We start from the raw sequence: 17,555 nt of genomic DNA, 5'->3' as shown, positions 1-17,555 counted from the left end.
GGCGCTATATAAATAATAAAATAATAATAATAATTAGGGTATCCCTGCAAGGATGATAACCAGGTTTAACAGAAATTTGCTAGTTTTTTGTGGTAAAGAGCAGAGCTTCATGGAAAATGCAACTGCTTTGATCTGCTGCTGGCTCCACCCCTCCATGTGGAAAATATTTTATTTGTGAACACAGGCACTGGTATATGCAACATTTCTGGTATATGTGTATTCTATATATCCATGAAGAAACACCAGAGTGTGAGCTGCTGAAGAATCCTGCCAAGATTAATGGCTGCGTCCACTAAAGTAATGAACGCAGCTGAATTATTATAATGTTTTACAGTCAACAATTACAAATGTCTGCCGGCATCTTCGGGATTCAGCTGCCCAAAAGCGCATATGCGCAAAGGCAGGGGGCTGGCCGGGACCTACAAACTCCGATCTTGTCACATATCTCCCAGGCAACCGTAGACACTGGGAGACATGCAAGATCGTTCCACACTGCAGAACAGTGCGGCTGGAACATATTATTAGGTAGTAAGTTCCCCATGGCAACCCCAGATAATGGACAGCTTCATACACCAATAGGGTGTTATGGAGGCTTGTCAAAGTAGATGTGCATTCACTCCGGCACCCTATTTAAACCTGGAACAGCTGAGCCTTTATTGCGCAGTTGTTCTGTGCTACTTCCTGCTGTTACCTGTGTTACCTGTTTTCCTGAATACCTGTTACCTGACCTTGAATTACCTCACCATTGCTGCCCGGATTTTGACCTTTGGATTGCCTGACTTTGCCTTTGCCTTGCCCTATTGGATTTGTTTGCCTTGTACTTTTGTTTGTTCTGCATTTTGAGTTATTATTATTATTTTATTATTTATATAGTGCTATCAGATTCCATAGCGCTGTACATGGGTGGACTAACAGACATGTAGTGGACTAACAGACATGTAGCCAGATAAGTGAATGTACAGGAACAGAGAGGGTTGGAGGACCCTGCTCAATGAGCTTACATTATAGAGGGAGTGGGGTATAGTGACACAAAAGGTAAAAGTAGGGGTACAAAGTAGGTTGTTAGAAAAGTATTCACTGAGGGTTTAGTAGGCAATTTTTGCAGGAGAGGAGTCATGGGGGGTGGGGGATAAAAACAGTTTAATTGATATGCTTTCTTGAAGAAGTGTGTTTTCAATGATTTTTTTGAATGAGTGGAGACAGGGTGAAAGTCTTACGGAGAAGGGAAGGGAGTTCCACAGAAGAGGGGTGCAGCCCTGGAGAAATATTGGAGGCGAGCATCAGAGGCAGGAGTACGGACATAGGATATAAGTAGGTCTTTGGCAGAGCGCAGGGGCCTCGACGGGACATACTTGTGTATTAGGGAGGATAGGTAGGTTGGAGCAGCATTATGTAGGGACTTGTAAGCAAGCACCATAATTTTAAATTGAGCCCTATATCTAACTGGAAGAAAATGCAGGGACTGACAGAGCGGGGAGGCGTGGGAGGTGCGAGCAGACAGGAAAATAAGCCTCGCCGCCGCATTCATTATAGATTGCAGCGGTGCAATCTGGGAACACGTAAGACCACTGAGAAGGGGATTGCAGTAGTCAAGGTGAGAGAGAACAACAGCATGGATCAGCACCTTAGCCGCATTCGGCGTCAAATAGGGGCGGATGCGTGCTAGGTTTTTGAGATGGAAGCGACAGGATTTGGCGATTGATTGGACATGACTGGTGAAGGAGAGGTTGGAGTCAAAAAGAACACCCAGGCTCCATATATCCAACCCTGACAAAGTGTGAACTTGGGGAATCTCGAGTACAACCTTGGAAAATAATATGCAATTGCTTTGTATCCTTGTATTTGCTGTTTTTAATCTCTAAATATTTGCAAATATTAGGTACACTCTACCCACTTACTTCCCTAAACTGTTCCACCCATTTTCTATGGCTCTAACAGCTCCCTTCATCCTACTTTTCTTTGGTAACTGGTGGATTGCATCACATGACCTGATTCAACGGGGTAACAACAAATTGCTCTTTTCATTTTGATTACTAGAAGAGGAAATGCAGAGTTGGCAACCAGTGCCGTCCCCTGCCCCATGGCTTAAGGGATGGTCATAAACTGTAATAGAAAAAGTGATTGACATCACTGGTTGCTTTATAAAGCCAAATAAATTATTAATTAATTAATTAAAAACTATAATTTCACAGTGTTTATTTGTTATCATCACTGCAGTTTTACTCAAAAAACTGTAGCAATAGCTAGCTGGTAAAGGTATTTCCTTAATAGATCACACCTTGAATATGCAGTGCAAATTTTAACAACCTGTTGAAAGAATGAAGTTATTGAAATAGGATGAGTGCAGTGGTAGGTTACAAAATTATTTAAGGGAAAGGAAATTTTAGTTATGAAAAAAAACAACAATATACAACTATATATAGGGCCTGTACAAGAGTTCTCCGACCAGCTCATTAAAGGAACTCTATACAAAACTGTAGTCCTAACATTATATTGTCCTTATCCCTAAGTTAATATCTCCCACACTGCTGTCGAGCATAAAAAGTATTAAAAAAAATTATGTTACTTACGTTTTTCGCAGTCAAGCTCCCTCATTGCAGGCTATGTGATATGTGAGGACATCTAACGTTGGATAGTTAATACAAACTCTGCTGAGCAACCTGAAGCATCTCTAGTGACTTGAAGAGAAGAGATTTCACCTATGACTGAAGAAAATGATTTAACTCCTAAATGACAGAGAAATTAAATGAAAAATGAGACTGCAGGAAAACATGCCCCCAACTGTCCCAGTTATGGTGGGACAGTCCCAATTTTTAGGTCCTTTCCTGATTTCCCAAATTTATTCTTAAACTGTCCCCAAAAAGTGTAGCGTGAGCACATCATTAAATGCACTCACGTTACACTCAGGGCTCAAGGACCGTGCACTAAAACAGTGCTCCCTGTAATTCCAGCCCTCACTGGGTGTTAAAGCAAATACATTAAATTTGTGTATCATCTTAATGCAAAATGTGGGAAGAACATTTAATATATATATATATATATATATATATTTATATATATTATATAATAATAATTCTTGTAACATTCATGTTGTTTTATTAATTAGGGCCCAAAACATTCTCTCTCTAGCATCATCCCAAATTCTATACTTAGTAATGATACATAGTGATTCTACTGAGAAAATAGATTTGCCAATGTCCATATAATTTATTCCTTCGAAAAACAACACTGATGGACAAAGTGTGCGTTTCCAAGATAATATGCAATTTATTCAGAAATAAGACTCTTTTCGTGTTATATAAATGACTTGATATTAGCTTTTTGAAAGGGCATTTTTCTCCTCTTCTCTCTACCATTCATCTAGATGTAGTCAAATACACCTAGCAAAATAATCTGGAAATGAGACCAAACATAAAAGTATTTTAATATTTACTATAGCACATTAGTACTCCTGTATTTGTTTTTTTATTTTTGCATTTATTTTCTAACTACAGCAGAGACTGAACCTATATTTTCTTTTTTCCAATGTACAATGTAGTAAAGTCTTTGTTATAAGGTGCAGCTGTTTAACTATAAATATTAATTTAAAGCAGAACCATTACTTCTCCGGATATTATACCAATGACTAAAAACATTAAAAATCACCTATAACCCTCTATTGGCTACTTCTTTTTTCTCTCTCTCTTCTCTATACTTCCACTCGGTTCTGATATTATATTTTTTGTTACCTTCTTTTTTCTTTCATAATTTCATTAACCCTTTCTTTGGTTTATCCTCGGGTTGTGGCTTTTATTTTTTATTTTTTCTCCAGAAGCGAAGATACGGTTGGACGAACAATGTCGTAAATGAGCAAGTTTGGTCTAAATGCACGTCATATACTACCAAAATCAGCAAGCACCTAAGATATATCTCAGGGATAGACATGTACTATAACTGAGTGGCTATACAATATGTTCTTGAAAATAGCATTCCTGTTGTTTTCTGGGCATACCTAGGGTGAAAATAGCATTACCTGGCCATACCTAGGGTGAAAATAGCATTCTTGTTGTTTTCTGGGCATACCTCGCTATGAGTTATGGAGCGTAACTTCGAGCATGTTTTATACTACTCTTAAATGACGAGGTAAACCTTAAATCTGCCTAGTTCAACAAGTTTATACCAACCTATCAATGATCAACAGTATGATATTTTTTTGTTCTTGTTCTTAAACTTAAAACCGTGCTGTATTAACCTGCTACACTGTAACATGCTATGAAAAATGCTTACAGATGCTGATGTGGCTCTGTAAGCCTGTTGTTATTACGTGCACGACAAAAATAAAGAATTTAAAACAAAAAAATCACCTATAACATGTGATAATATTTTTATGTGATGCTCCATTTGTTTTAAAATGTATATTTTAGGTTTATTAAATTACATCACAATCCAGTTTAAGATTAGACCAGGTAAAGTCAAGGCACACATTACAAGTGGGGAACCAAACAGAAACGTTTCACTTACAACCTTCTTGATTGAGGCTATCTACTCATCTTCAAAATTTTATATGGTTAAAATAACTAAAATTCAACCAGATTAGCAAATTTAAGTTTAATGAGGTAGCAAATTCCTCATTTAGAACAATATGGATGGACTGACAGTGCGGATGGGGGGGATGCTCCCCTGGACCCACTGGGTGAACCACTGTATGACCAAGATGCTATTCATCATCCTAGGTCAGCAAAGTGGCTTTCGGTGCATTGTGTTGCCTGCTACCTGGAAAATTGTGTAAGACGCTTCCTCATTAAGCCAGTCTAAAATAAGCTCAGGGCTTAATGCCCATGCCCTATAGTCCCAAATAAGGTCTGTGATATGCTAGTGGTGGATCCCAAGATGACCTGGTTTTTGTCCAAATTGGGGTGGAATCCCTGTAAGGGACTGAATTCAGCCTTCAAGTTGTGTCAAGATAAACATCTGGACCATTGTTTAACTTGGCAGAGAACACCAGAGCTGAAAATCAGATGGTTGATCTAAAGGACTTACAGGGATGGGCTATTTGTATAGCGGAGAATGGGTCTAGGGAGAGACGCAAAGATTGAGCCTAAATCGATGAATCTCGCTCTCACTGAGATGCCCAAGACCTGTTGTTTTGGGATATTAGTATCAATGAACTTTACAGGCCCTGGACAAGGCCCAATCAATGCATATTGTTTTTCAGGGGCTGGTCTCTACCAGGGCCAGCAGACCTAAGATCTGTCTGGCCAGCCACAGCCACCTGTTGCTTCTTCCTGTGAAATGTAGTAAGCAGAGTTCATAATTTTTGGGGGCCTGGTTGGCCATAGTGTGAGATGAGTGGGTACTCGATAAAGTTCAAGGCTACCACATAGATTTCTTTGTGTACTTTGCCAATTGTCACGGTGCACCCCGAGCCCTGCAGACAGCAAGGCAAGGCCGCCCCTTTTAAGAGACCTGGCTTTGAAATCACAGCTCCAGCATCCCAGTTGGGTTCTCTACCATGCTACCCACCAGGGGAAAACAAGGGTTTGGCTGCACTCACCTAAACATACTCCTTGGTTTTGCACCATACTCCTTGGTTTTGCACCCCTCTCAGGACCCTATTTTTGCCTTGTACTGCAGAGAACTCGAGATGGAAGGATTTCCCCACGTGAGTAGCTCATTTAGCAGACAGAGTAGGACCTGCCAAAGATGGGGTACATTGGCGTTGTGGCAGGCTTATGTAATTTATGATCATATAATGTAACTAAACCCCCATTGTGTTTTGCCTAGATTAGGTGTTTTTAATAAAAATAACAAAATTGTTCAGCACTAAAATAACTGTTTAGTAGATAAGTGTGCACGCTGGATTTTCATTTTTACTGTACTTATTGGCTCCCAGCAGCACCCCATTTAAGTATGTTTAGGTGAGTGCAGCCAAACCCTTGTTTTCTCCTATATGTATATATTTAGGTGTCTAGCCAGCTCCTTGGTTTTGCACCCCTCCCTGTTACAGGTGCCTCATCTCAGGACCCTATTTAAGCCTTGTACTGCAGAGAACTCGAGATGGAAGATTTTCCCCAAGTGAGTAGCTCATTTAGTAGACAGTTTGCAGTGAAAGTAGGACCTGCTAAAGATGGGGTACATTGGCATTGTGGCAGGCTTATGCAATGTATGATCATATAATGTAACTAAACCCCCATTATTTTTTGCCTCGATTAGGTGTTTTTAATAAAAAATACAAAATTGTTCAGCACTAAAATAACTGTTTAGTAGATAAGTGTGTGCGCTGGATTTTCATTTTTACTACCCACCAGGGAGCTTCAGTATCTGTCTGTATTATTCTGCTCTCTGACTCCTTGCCTGGATGGAGCAGTGCTGTTCCACCTGCAGCCCCTTACCAATTAGGGTCAGCTGCTCCTAATCAGCAGGCACAATTTCCCATCCAGCAGCAGCAGCAGCAGGTCCTCTGTTCTCGCGATGCTATGGCAACTTGCGGCAACGCTCTCGCGGATCGCAAGGTCAGAGGACCTGCTGCTGCTGTTGGATGGGAAATCGTGTTGATACTCTCATAAGCGGCTGGTCCCTTTACATAAGACATGCCGCCCTTGTGAATGCTGCCCCTGTGAAAGTTCCCCCCTCCGCCCCCCCCTAGTACGCCACTGCTCTGCTGACTAATTTCCTGGATTCTGACCTCTGCCTGCCTTACTGACTACGATACTCTGCTGCCAGCCCTGACTTCTGCTTCTCGTCTGACTCTGCCTTTGGATTACCCCTTTATCTGTACTGTGTTTTTGCCTCCTCCTTGTGCCATCTCCTGCAACTGGGCTCCAACTCCTGGTAAACTGTTATACCAGTAGTCTCCCCTTCATCTTAAGAGACTTGCTGCTCTGGAAAAATCGGTTGGGGAAGCCTGATCTCAAGGTTGCGTAACTGATGGTACTGGTAAGGGAGGAATTCTGGGACCTGCTCCATTTTCATTGGAGGGACAGGATGTGGCTTTATACATGTTTTCCCTTTGGACATTTGTTGGCACCTTGGTGTTTCACCAAACTTCTACAACCTGTTGTGGCTTGGTCACGCAATGATGGCATGCGTCTGATCATCTACCTGGAAGACATTTTGGTGATCGCTCATGATCAGACTACTCTTTTGCGACACCTCCAATGGGCAATAGATCTTTCTCGACTGGGTTTTCTTATCAATTGGGAAAAGTCCTGACCTTGTCCAGGAGGTTGGAATTTGTGCAGTTCCTGGTATATTCCAGGGCAGAATCTCTCAGCCTCCTGATGTCCAAGATACAAACTACACGCAAGGAGCTACATCAAACTATTTGTCATCTACTAATCTCTCTCAGGCATTTGGCCTGGATCATAGGTCTCTTGGCTTTGTTAGCTCAGTCGGTGTTTCAGGCCTCTCTGCTCTATCGCGCACTCCAGCATTAGAAAATTGCCCATTTGTGCAAGATCTCCTAACCCTCAGCTTAAAACAAGAGACAAGCTTAATTGGTGAATCCAGTGGCGTTCTAAGGGGTGGGAGGGTAGGCTGCCCCAGGGGCCACCAGGTAGGTGGGTGCCATGACCTTGGTCTCTGAAACTGCTATGTTTATAGAAAAATGGATTGATCCTAGATGGACCTGGAACCCAGACCACTTCATTAAGCTGAAGTGGTCTGGCTGCCTAGAGTGGTCCTTTAAGCCATTTTTGGCCTTAAACTTTGAAATTCACTTTGACTTCCTGACATATTTACTTACCGCCTGTTGGCATTGTATAAATGCATTGTATTGTCTTGTAATGTTAACATTTAGCAATTATTAGTAAATATGACAAAAAAAAAAGTCAAAATGTAAGCTTTAAAAAATAAAATGGAGAGGTCTCTAATTTGACCCTGTGATTTTACAAATTTAATATAAAGTAATACATTGCGGTACTCAAAAGATAGTGCTGAGTGCATAGCGTATGTGAGTTTTACAAAATACACAGTAAGAAGGAGAGGGTGTTTAATGCATATGAGAAAAACAAGAAGTGTTCTTAGATAATTACAAATATTTTAAGACAATTTGACAGATACGAGTGATTAAATAGTTGCAGTAATTTCAACCTGTCACACACTAAATCCTCCTGAGATTTCTACTTTTCAAAAAAATATATACTTTTTGTATTGATTTAGGTTTTTGTGAATACTTTTAATCAGGGCTTGAGTCCTGCAGGAACGCGTGGGAACGGCGTTCCTGCTAAAAAAAAAAGGGCAGTTCCTTCTGTTGTTGCAGGACATAAAATGCCGCCCCCAAATGCCCCCCGTGTTCCCCCTGTCATGCGGGGCCCGAGAGGTGGCCTACTGGCCACCTGATGGACCCCCCCGGCGGGCGCCTGTCACATGCGTGCCGTTTGCTGATGCTGGGAGAAGGAATATGATAAAATGAGTCGGGTAATAGTGCGATACATTAAAAATAGGCTCCCAGCATCAGTAGAAAGCCCGCGCGGTGAGAGGGAGCAGAGAGGACACAGCTCACTCGCCGCGTGTGACAGACACCCGCCCCACCCCAGAGACAGGTCTCTGCCAGCTCTCCAGGTAGGGAGGTTGGGTGGACATTGTTTTAGTTAAAAAAAAAAATTTCTGAGTGTGTGTGTCTGTTAATGTATGTGTGTGAGTGTCTGTGTGTCTGAGTGTGTGTGTGTGTATGTGTGTATGTGTGTCTGTGAGTGTGTGTGTGTATGTATGTATGTGTGTCTGTGAGTGTGTGTGTGTGTCTGTGAATGTATGTGTGAGTGTGTGTGTGTGTGTGTGTCTGTGAATGTATGTGTGAGTGTGTGTGTGTGTCTGTGAATGTATGTGTGAGTGTGTGTGTGTCTGTGAATGTATGTGTGAGTGTGTGTGTGTGTCTGTGTCTGTGAATGCATGTGTGTCTGTGAGTGGGTGTGTCTTAGTATGTGTGTCAGTGTGTGTGCAAGCGTATATGTATATGTGTGTGTCTGTCTAAATATATATATACACGATTGTATATTTTTTTGGGGGGGGGATCTTGGGAGAGTTCCCACACTTTATTCCCCAGGACTTGACCCCTGCTTTTAATGTTTCAATCTCTCCAAATTTAAAAAAATTATAATCTAGAACGGATCCATTGATGTGCTCCATGTTATATGTGAACTCTGCATATTAAGTACTCTCAAAATATCGACAAATTAAATAATTCTCAGATATATTCTGTAACGAAAAAATGGTGACATTAATATATTATTAAAGGGCCACTATAGTCACCTGAACAACTTTAGCTTAGTGAAGCAGTTTTGGTGTATAGAACATGCCCCATGCAGCCTCACTGCTCAATCCTCTGCCATTTAGGAGTTAAATCCCTTTGTTTATGAACCCTAGTCACACCTCCCTGCATGTGACTTGCACAACCTTCCTTAAACACTTCCTGTAAAGAGAGCCCTATTTAGGCTTTCTTTATTGCAAGTTCTGTTTAATTAAGATTTTATTTTATTTATTTCTTTATTTATTTTTTTTATTTAATTTTTATTGAAAAAGATTTTTTTTTTTAAATACAATAAATACAAATAGACATGTATAGGTTCATCCATGGAACCGTTTACAAACAAACAAACAGCAGTTGTTGTGGAATACGTCTCATACATCTTTACTGAGGTTTAACGTTTTTAGCCAATAGTTATTAGGCCCTATATCCCCATACAGTATTACCATAATATTCCAGGCTAAGCTAAGTCTATCAGATAGTTACGTTTGTTCAGCAATATATGTTCAGAAATTATTATCCTTTATTACGCTGATAGACTCTAGAATGCCTCAGCCTTGTAACATTCTTATTGGGTCTTTGTATCCCCTCCTGCTATTGCACTTACACTCTCACTATTACTCTTACATCTATAACATTCATACCATGCATTCATGTGGGATTTGGGTTTCCTCATATGTCTCATACATACATATAGAAAAAGGTAGTTTATATGCTCAGGTTCACTCTTTACGGGCACATCATCCCGCCTCCTTTATCCTTCTCTCAAATTTTCCTCTCTTTCCCTTTTTTAATTAACTATGGCTCTTTTAATATCCGTGATAAGACTCAGATAGAGATCCTTAGTTTTATTTTTAGAATGCAAGTTTGGTGAGATCCCACCCATTTCCATCTCCATTTGTGAAATTATTTGGTTTTTCAATTGTTGCATGTTTGGTACTAATGTTTGTTTCCACGCTCTAGCAATCAATAATTTAGTCGCCAAAAGGCTATGAATTACCATAATCTCTACTTCTTTGTCTAATTTCGTTCCATACAAATGTAATAATGCTATTTCAGGTTTATTACTCAGGCAAGTGTCTCCCACCTTGCATATTAGTTTGAATGAGAGGTCCCACAAGGATCTTAATCTGGGACAGTTCCACCAGATGTGCATCATAGAGCCATCCATGTGGAAGCATCTCCAGCAATTGGGGGGATTACTCTGGGACATTTTATTGAGTCTACTTGGGACCATATACCATCTATGGCTTACTTTGATGACATTTTCTAATATATTTAAACAGTGTATACATTTTTTTACTCTTGAATAAGCGTGACACCATTGTTTATATTGAATCTCTATACCCAAATCTCTTTCCCATTTTTTAAAAGCTGTAGGAATATCTGGTCCATCTATATCTTTTAGTAGTTCCATTGTTGGAGAGTATTTGTTTTTAGCAGATTCGATTGAGAGGACCTTCTCAATCAGAGTACCCGTATCGCCTTCGATAATTAATACATATTCTTTCAAAAAGCTTTTAACTCGAAAATAATTAAATAATTCTCTAGGAGGTAGAGATAGCATGTCAGATATTTCCACATACTCTTTTAGATGCTTATCTACATATAGGTCTTTAATTTGAATATTTTTATTTTTATGCCAGTTTATCAAGTTCATATCTGGCATTATGAGTTCTAATGTTTTAAGGGATACAGTGTCTGGTATCTTGTTGTTAAACCCCAGCTTTCTTTTTAGTCTATACCATTCGCTCAGTGTCTGAGAGGATCTCAGATTTGGAAAGTTTTTATTTTTTCCGATATTATTCCATAGCAGTATTTCTAGATTATCTATCCCCTCCCTATGTGTTTCTAGTTTGTACCACGCCTGGTCATTGATAATTAAGATTTTCTTATCCCCTGCTTTGGCCTCAAATTTGAAATTCACTTCAAATCCACTTTCAATTCAGTAACATCTCCAAGTGTGTGTCAAAAAGGCAGAAAAAACGCTAATTGCTACTAGACTTTGTACAAACTAGCAAAAAAATGATCCTACGCTAGTGTTTAAAATATGCCATTTGAAATACCCTGTAGTGTCTACTTTACAAATGGTAGGCCTTTGTGGGGGTTTTTCGAACCGTCAAACTGCTATAGTGGCCCAAATTGAAACATAGGCCCATCAAATCCGTCTCTCAAAATTCTACTGTAAATACCGAAATGGACAGGTCTCCTATATGGCGCTGTAGCTTCACGAAATAGTGCCAAAGACATACAATGGGGGTGTTATTTTACTCAGAAGACTTAGCTGAGCATAATATTGGGGCTTTGATCATGGTGGCACATGTCAAATATACACAATGCCTAGCAAAAATGTAATGTGGATGTAAAAAATGCCCCAAATAATTTTTTACCACAAACTTTTACATACATTGGGGAAAAATGGGGGCATGTTAAGGCACAATATGCACCATATGAGGTACCCTGGAGTGTATACCTTTACAAATGGGAGGCCTTTGTGGGGGGTTTTCCAACAGTCAAACTGCTATAGTGGCCCAAATTGAAACATAGGCCCATCAAATCCGTCTCTCAGAATTCTACTGTAAATACCGAAATGGACAGGTCTCCTATATGGCGCTATAGCTTCACGAAATAGTGCCAAAGACATACAATAGGGGTATCGTTGTACTCAGCAAATGTAGCTGAACACAAAATTAGGTTTTGTACAGGAATAGCACACACTAACTTTACGAAATACACATGAGAAGTTCTTTGTTATAATTTTGTGTGTCAAAAAAACAAAAACAAAATTTTTGTCCAATATTTAGCAGGGATTAGCGGTGAAATGGCTACGTTAAAAGTGTCAAAATAATGTTAGTTAAATAGCCTGTGATGTCTGCTTTATATAAATATATACTTTTGTGTGGCAATTTTGTTTTCTTTTATGGCTATTAAGCTTACAAGACAAACTCTAAAATCGCTCCACATTAAAAGTTTATTTTACTCCTTGTGTTTTGTGAGCTGTAACTACCAAAAAAAAACTGAAAATCCTAGACACATTATATATTCTGTAAATCAGAACAACTAAATTAATTAATTTTTAATTACTTTCCTTAACCTGCACTAATTATGCACACATTATTATTGCAAAAACTGAAGAAAAAACCCAATATTTTTACATTTTTGGGCATTTTTTTGTATTTTTTTTATAATAAATAAGCATTTATATATGTATATGTTACATCAATTAAAAGCCCTTTTTGGCCTTTAAAAAACGGTATATAATATGTGTCAGTGCAATAAAATAGTAAAATGCAAATTGCAGTTGAACGCAAACAGCAAAAAATGTGAACATTTCTTGGGTCCTTAAGTGCAAGACAAGCTTTTGAAGCTGTGTTCTTAAGGGGTTAAAGTTCAATTTACTGAGCAGGAGATAAAAACTTGTAACGCAAGTTAACATCTGATTAAAAATATAACCTTTTTTTCTCTCTCATGCCAGACTCTGTGAGTTACAACCCGGTTAAGGGGGTGCAATAGTAACATCCCTTGGATGTTGGGGAAAAGTAACATCCTCAGAATATACATGGAAACTAGAGTAATAAAGGTACCTTTCATGTTTAAATACGTTGTTGTTATTATAAAGGCTGCTCATTAAGCAAAACATTTTGGTGACTATAATGTCCCTTTTAATTTAGCTGTTTCTGTTGCATATAGATAAATCCCTAATTTGATATCCTTATGAAAACAAATTTGTGCAGAATTGATTAGTTTTCGGTTTACTTCAGTTTCTAAGGAATTTGCAAATTCCAAATTCATATTCAGAACAAAACAAATTGTACATGTCTAGCTAATACTGTCTTTGTCAGAAACTGTCCACCATGTTTTGGGTTTGCATACTATGCTGGCTAAAATCACACACAAAAATTGCACAAAACTGATATTTCCTCCCAGGAAGTGAGCATACTGTCTGGCTAACTTACAGCCCATGGAGGCGGTTCTACACAGAGAAAACAACGTTTTTTTTTTCTCTGGAATAAAATGTTTTTAAAAAGAAAGGCTTCATTTTTTGCCTATAAGTTCAGTAAGATGAAGTGGTTATAGTGTTTAAATGAGACATGGCAAAGTGACGGCTTACCTAATCTTGACATTGACAGGTGAACTTACATTATATATTTACTGCAGTGATACAAAAAAAAGTTATTTAATGTACACTAGGATGTGGGATAGTGTACTGGTAATTTAGTTCATACAGTGAAGCTAAATATTATAGAAATTACTGGTGCCCAGAATTAGTGGGATTTTAAAAACAGGATTGATTTTTGTGAGTTACATGATCTGTTTAGGATGCATTATATTGTTCCCATAAGTTATAAACATGATCTAGTATCCAATCTAAGGTTAACCTTTCTTTTACAATATAATGATGATGTTCAGAAGAAAACACAATTACTATACTTGATAGCTCTCTTTCCATTATCCCATGGATTAATAGTTTGGTGTCTTATGTCAAAGACACAATATAAAACCCACACGTATAATACATAAAAACAGCAACCTAAATTGTGTTGGATGAGGATAAACCTAGTGGAAACAGAATATAATCTTCAGTTATCCCGTTCTGTTTTTGTTCTCCAAGGATTTTAAAGAAGTATAAGGCACGCAAGCCAACAATGCTTGAAGGGAACTTAAGGTATTGTGGATCTCTGCCAATGTCACCAATTCACAAGAGGAAGGCTCCAGCAGTTTGTCATTGTCAAAGGGAAAACGTATGAAAGCCAAGCCCATTACTCTCTGTGCAAAGCCTCGTGTTTTTTTTTATGACTGAGAGCGAGATGGTGACAGGCGACAGAAAAGCTGCTCTTAGAACTGATTTTAGATGTAATAAAACATATTCAGCGGTATTCAAATGCTGGTTCGAGTTTAATATAAGGCTTGCTTCTACATTTGCACCTGTTATCCATAGTAACAAGATATGGTGCTTTTTGTCTGCAACTCCTTCATTCATCTTGTTGAAAGTGCTGAATATAACAGAACAGGGATCTATAGTGATATGTAAACAGAAAAACCTGATGTTTGCTTTACCCTAAAATAATTGTAATAGTTGTTTTGTGTGGTTTTTTTTTTAACTTATAGACGTTTCTTGTGTTACCTGCAATTTGACTTTATTATTTAGCCTTGATAACCATGAAAAGCAGAGCAGCGATGAGCTTCTTAAATGATAATTTATGTCTTCTAATGAAGAAAATGCTTGCCCATTATACAAAATCCTTTAAACACTGCACATGCTAAGATATTTGCACTTGTGTGCTAGGGGCTTGTTGCATCCCTGGTACACATGACTTAGGCAGTCCAGAACTCTGTTTCAGGCCGGTACCATAATGGTGCGCCTGCATAGTTTCAGGGTGCACAGGCCCAGGGGCACAATTGCCGGGTGACTGACAGGAGGGGAGCACACAGCTCTGTATCCTCTACCCAGTCTGACAGGAAGTGCTTACTAAAAGCACTCCTATCAAACCGGGTACCACGGTCTGCTCGACCACGCTTCACACGGTAGATGGTCAGGCACAGGAGGTGAGGGAGGGGGGGGGAAGGAAGGGATGAAATTATACATAAGGTGGGACTAGGGGGAGATTTAAACACATGGAAAGGTTGGTGGGGGAAATTGAGGGGATTAGGGGAATGATGCACATTGACGAGATGGGGAGGAGTTGTGGGGAAGTAGACACATTGAGGGAATGGAGGGTAATGAGACACATGAAGGTGCTGGGGGGAAATGAGACACATGGAAGGGCTGAGGGGAAGGAGACAAATGGAGGGATGGGGGGAAGGAGTCACATTGTGGGACTGTGGGGGAGAAAGAGACAAATTAAGGGGCTGCAGCAGGAAAGAGAACCACGGAGGGGCTTGGGGAAGAATGAGACACATGGAGGGGCTGGAAGATGGGAACAAGAGACACACAGGTGGGCTTTGGAATCAGAGAAAGAGACACACAGAGAAGCTGGGTGGGTAATGAGACACACAGAGGTGCTGGGGTAGAAGAAAGAAACACACAGAGAGGCTGTTGGGAAAAGATAAATACAGAGAGGCTGGGGTGAGGGGTGCAGAGACACACAGAGGGACTGTGGAGGGGGAGAAATATGCAAAGGGACTTGGAATAAGAGACACATCAAAGAAATACACACACAATAGACTGGGAGAAAGATACACAAGGCGGTTAAAAGAGACATACAAATAGGCTGAGATGAATCAAAAGATGCACAAGGTGAGTTGTAAGAGACACATAAAGGGGAAAATTTGGATAAGATACATTAAAGCGGGTAAGACGATTAAAAGATGGGATAGAGACTGTAAGCTCATTTGAGCAGGGTCCTCTTCAACCTGTCGTTCCTGTAAGTTTTACAGTTAAATCCCCCCTCTCATAATGTTGTAAAGTGATACAGAATCTGTTGGCGCTATATAAATGGCGATAATAATAGTAATAATAAGAAGAAGAAACACAAAAGGGGCAATAAATTCAAATAGGCAGTTAAGAGAAACACAAGTGAAAAAGCATTTTTTGTATGGCGGAATGCATCTTTGCCTGTGTCTCCTGCACTCCCTATAACTCAATTCATCACCACAGGAGTCGAAGAGTCGATTGACAGGCGATAGAACGGCCTTCTATTAAATAGGTCTTCCAATATATACATTTTGCTTGCAAACCTGCTAACACATTGTAAAGATAGAAGTTGTAATTGATGTGATTCTGACAGTAATACATATACAGTGAGGGGGAAAAAAGTATTAGATCCCACGCTGATTTTGAACGTTTGCCCACTGACAAAGAAATGATCAGTCTATAATTTTAATGGTAGGTGTATTTTAACAGTGAGAGACAGAATAAAAATAAGTCGAGAAAAACGCATGTCAAAAGAGTTATAAATTGATTTGCATGTCAATGAGGCAAATAAGTATTTGATCCCCTATCAATCAGCAAGATTTCTGGCTCCCAGGTGTCTTTTATACATGTAACGAGCTGAGATTAGGATCATTCCTAATCTCAAAAGGGAGTGCTCCTAATCTCTGCTCATTACCTGTATAAAAGACACCTGTCCACAGAATTAATCAGATTCCACCATGGCCAAGACCAAAGAGCTCTCCAAGGATGTTAGTAACAAGATTGTAGACCTACACAAGGCTGGAATGGGATACAAGACCATCGCCAAGCAGCTTAGTGAGAAGGTGACAACAGTTGGTACGTCTTCCTCGATCTGGTGCTCCATGCAAGATCTCACCTCGTGGATTTTCAACAGTGAGGAATTAGTCCAGAACTACACGGGAGGATCTTGTTATTGATCTCAGGCATCTGGGACCATAGTCACCAAGAAAACAATTGATAACACACTACGCCGTGAAGGACTAGATTCCTGCAATGCCCGCAAGGTACCGCTGCTCAAGAAAGCACATGTACAGGCCCGTCTAAAGTAGGTCAATGATCATCTGAATCATTCAGAGGAGAACTAAGTGAAAGTGTTGTGTTCAGATGAGATCAAAATCAAGCTATTTGGCATCAACTCAACTCGCCATGTTTGGAGGAGGAGGAATGCTGCCTATGACCCCAAGAACACCATCCCCACTGTCAAACATGGAGGTGGAAACATTATGCTTTGGAGGTGTTTTTCTGCTTCCAGCATAACAATGACCCAAAACACACAGCCAAAGCAACAAAGGAGTGGCTCAAGAAAAAGCACATTAAGGTCTTGGAGTGGCCTAGCCAGTCTCCAGACCTTAATTCCATAGAAAAAATGTGGAGGAAGCTGAAGGGTCGAGTTGCCAAACATCAGCCTCGAAACCTTAATGATTTGGAGAGGATCTGCAAAGAGGAGTGGGACAAAATCCGTCATGAGATGTGTGCAAACCTGGTGGCCAACTACAAGTAACGTCTGACCTTGCCAACAAGAGTTTGCCACCAAGTAATAAGTCGAAGGGGTCAGATACTTATTTTACTCATTGACAAGCCAATTAATTTACAATTTTTTTGACATGTGTTTTACTGGATTTTATTTTGTTATTCTGTCTCTCACTGTTAAAATACACCTACCATTAAAATTGTAGATTGATAATTTATTTGTCAGTGGGCAAACGTTCAAAATCAGCAGGGGATCAAATGCTTTTCCCCCTCACTGTATATACATGTATATTAAATATGTATACCGTATATACTCGAGTATAAGCCGAGTTTTTCAGCACATTTTTTGGAGAGAGCTGACAGGAGCTGCAGGACAGGTAAGTTACAGCTCTGACAGCCCCCCTCTCCCCCCCACTGAACTACAAATGCCACTGGACCACCAGGGAAGGAGAGCCCCCCTCCCCCCCT

The sequence above is a fragment of the Pelobates fuscus genome, chromosome 1, assembly GCF_036172605.1.
Source record: "Pelobates fuscus isolate aPelFus1 chromosome 1, aPelFus1.pri, whole genome shotgun sequence".
NCBI classification, from domain to species: Eukaryota; Metazoa; Chordata; class Amphibia; order Anura; family Pelobatidae; genus Pelobates; species Pelobates fuscus.
This window is presented reverse-complemented; position numbering follows the sequence as displayed.